At 42.0% G+C, this 3696-nt stretch overlaps 1 pseudogene; it reads left to right on the top strand.

Annotated features, from left to right (window-relative positions):
• The first annotated feature begins 2692 nt into the window (after positions 1 to 2692).
• Positions 2693 to 3177, top strand: LOC122914307 (annotated as a pseudogene).
• The last annotated feature ends 519 nt before the right edge of the window (positions 3178 to 3696 follow it).

The following is a 3696-nucleotide window of genomic DNA, read 5'->3' as shown; positions in this document are numbered from 1 at the left end:
ATAACGTCTGAGGAGACTATTTTGAAGGACACAACAGATGTTCAAAATTTTAAATTCTACTATATCTATTTTTTATGGTCTTTGCTTTTAGAGTAGTTTTAGGTTTATGGCAATACTGAGCAGAAGGTAGAGAAAATTCCCATGTACCACCTTTCCCAATACAGTTTCCCCATTAGTAATATCTGCCTTCATGTTGTACATTTGATACAACTGATGACCTAATAGTGATACATTATTATTAACTAAATTGCATAGTATACAGTAATGTTCATTCTTGGTATAGTACAGGTCTATGGGTCTTGACAACTGTATAATGTCATGTATCCATTAGAATATGACACAGAATAATTCTGGCTGTAAACCTTTTGTGCTTCAACTATTCATTCCTCTCTCCCTACCTCCAAGCCACAGGAAACCACTGATCAATTTACTGCCTCCGTAGTTTTGCCCTTTCCAGAACAAGATAGAGTTGGAATCATGAAGTATGTCACCTTTTCAGATTAGCTTCTTTCACTTAGAGGTATTCACTTAAGTTTCACCCATGTCTTTTTATGGCTTTATAGCAACGTGTTAAAAGAAACAGTACGAAGATGTTTATCTTCCATCTTACATCCGCATTTCAAAAAAGTACATAGAGAAAAAGACTAAAAGGGGTTGAACAAAATGCACTAGGATGGTGAGGTCATGGTTTGTGGAGTTGTTTTGCCTATTTCCAGATTTCGGTTTATAGAGATATATTTTAAAACACTGTTCAAGGGGCGCCTGGGTGGCTCAGTTGTTAAGTGTCTGCCTTCGGTTCAGGTCATGATCCCAGGGTCCTGGGATCGAGCCCCATACGAAGCTCCCTACTCAGCGGGGAGCCTATTTCTCCCTCTCCCTCTGTCTGCTGCTCCCCCTGATTGTGCACACGCTCGCTCTCTCTCTCCTTCTCTGTGTCAAATGAATAAATAAAATATTTTTAAAAATTTTTAAAAACACTTCAAAAAAGCAAAGAAGGAAATCAATCATATCTCCTCATTGCTCTTTTCCATTTATTTGACATTCTGGTTAATGCATTTCTCTCCCACTTCTTTCCCCATATATGGTTTATTTGAGCTGAGAATAAAAATTATGTGCATCCTTTGAAAGAGAGAGAGGAAAAGGCAAGAGATAGAATATAAAAAGGGCAAGGGAAAGAGACATATTTGGAAAGAGTCAGTGATGTTTCAGATAAACCCATGAGTATTCATAGCCCCCTTGTGAAATTATAAACACTTATGGTCAAAGAAGACAAACATCATGGCAGTGAATTAAGTGTTACTTAGTCCTTCTGTGCAGGGTCTCCTGCTCAGGAAAATCATACTTCTCAGCCCAAGGCAAATAAACGGTAGTTCTCATTATAGCCATGGTGCACTGAGCCCTTTTCTTGTGTCCGACATCATGCTGTATGCACTTTGCACACAGTATTTTTTACAAACCTCTCAGCACTACTATGAGACAGACGTTTAACAAATGAGGTTGAACAAGAACGTTGGCGCCAGACCTGGACTGGACTCAAAAGCCTGCTCATCTCTACTAGACACTGCCGCAGGTTACAGTCTATGAAATCCACACGCCTTCTTATCACCAACTGTACCTTCTCCTCTAGAGCTGAGAGTTACCCTGGAGGGGAGGAGGGAGAGCGTTTGAACCAAAGACCAGCATTTAGAACTACCCAGAGGTTTCCCAAGATAAATGGGAGAATTCAGTAATTAATGTATTTTTAAAAAGCCCTTGAATGGAGATAATTCAGACCCAAGTTTCCCTATCTGGTACCACATGAGGGGTTGAGGACCATCAAACCTAGATACAAAGCCCAGCTCCGTCTCTCCATTCCCATGTGACTGCTCTTATCCTCAACGGCTTAATCTATAAACCGGGGATCGAGTAAAGAGGTTATTAAATAAAAATCCACTCAACCAATCCTTTAATTTAAAAATGTAATGAAGCTCTTTATGGTGCAAAAATAGAAACTCCAGGCTCAAAACATTTGGCACTGAGTGGCATTCGAGCCTCAGTTCCTGTCTCCACCACCTACTAGAGTAACCTTGGGCAAATTGGTTTTTTTGTTTTGTTTTGTTTTGTTTTGGGGTTTTGTTTGTTTGTTTGTTTGTTTTTCTCAAACAGCAAGAAGAGGGAGGGGCTGAGGGAGAGAGAGAGAGAGAATCTTAAGCAGGCTGCACACTCAGCACGGAGCCTGATGAGGGATTCAATCTCAAGACCTTGAGATCAAGACCTGAGCCAAAATCAAGAGTCAGACACTCAACCAACTAAGCTGGATGCTCAACAATCCAGAAGCCCCAACCAGGGGCAAATCCTTACCCTCTGCATCTCTTCTGCCTCATCCCCAAAACAGGGATATTGGTGCCTGGCTCTCTAGGTTGTTATGAGGATTAAAATGGATAAACCTCATTAAAATGGGTAAACCCCTATAGGGGCACCTGGGTGGCTCAGTGGGTTAAGCCTTTGCCTTCAGTTCAGGTCATGATCTCAGGGTCCTGGGATCGAGCCCCGCATAGGGCTCTCTGCTCAGCAGGGAGCCTGCTACCCTCCCCCCACCTACTTGTGAACTCTGTCAAATAAATAAATAAAATGTTTAAAAAACAATGGATAACTAGAGGCCTTGCAACCTGCTCCAGAGCCACCCAGGCCACTCAACCATGGTCAAACCAGCATGTTCTTTGACGTTGCCGTGGCCGGTGAGCCCTTGGGTTGGATCTCCTTCAAGCTGTTTACTTGAAGACTGTAGAAAGACAGTAGAAAACTCTCATGCCTTGAGCACTGGGGAGAGAGGATCTCATTAAAAAGGGTTTTCCTTTCAAAGGATTATTCAGGGAATTTTGTGCAAGGGAGGGGACTTCACACACCATAATGGCACTGGTGGCAAGTGCGCCTACCTATGGGGAGAAATCTGATGTTGAGAATTTCATCCTGAAGCACATGGGTCCTGGCATCTTGTCCATGGCAAATGCTGGACCCAATACAAATGGTTCCCAGCTCTTCAACTGCACTGCCAAGACTGAGGGGTTGTATGGCAAGCATGTGGTCTTTGGCAAGGTCAAAGAGGGCATGAATACTGTGGAAGCCATGGATAGCTCTGGATCCAGGAATGGCAAGACCAACAAGAAGATCACCAATGCAGACTGTGGACAAATCTAATAAATTTTACTCATGTTTTATCTTAACTACCAGCCCATTCCTTCTGTAGCTCAAGAGAGTACCCCTTCACTCCCATTTGCTTGAAATATCCTACAAGCTTTGTGCTCTTGCTGCAGATCTGTAGGTTCCATATTTTCCTTATTCCCCTCCAAATATAGCTGGATTGCAGAGTTACGTTTATGATTTTGACATAAAAACTAAACAACAGTAACTAACTAACTAAATAAAGAAATAAGTAAATAAAATGGGTAACTACATAGTAAGAATTAATAAGTCATATTCCTAAGATTGGTTTTAATGAGGCTGTTTCTCCAAGGATTGTGGGGGTGGGGGAGGATTTAATTACCAACATGAAAGACAGTAACTCAGAGACCGTTCCTATGACATGAGTGAAGGTCATTCCATTAAAACACTGGCATTGCAGCAAAGACAAGGGAGTCAGAAGCAAACACCAGGTATGTTACAGTGAAGAAGTCAAGGTCAGGGTGAGAAGAAGACTAAGTCAAGGTCAGAGTGAGG

This window comes from Neovison vison, chromosome 7 (genome assembly GCF_020171115.1).
Source record: "Neovison vison isolate M4711 chromosome 7, ASM_NN_V1, whole genome shotgun sequence".
Taxonomy (NCBI): domain Eukaryota; kingdom Metazoa; phylum Chordata; class Mammalia; order Carnivora; family Mustelidae; genus Neogale; species Neogale vison.
The sequence above is the reverse complement of the archived record's forward strand: the minus strand, read 5'-3'. Positions and strand labels throughout refer to the sequence as shown.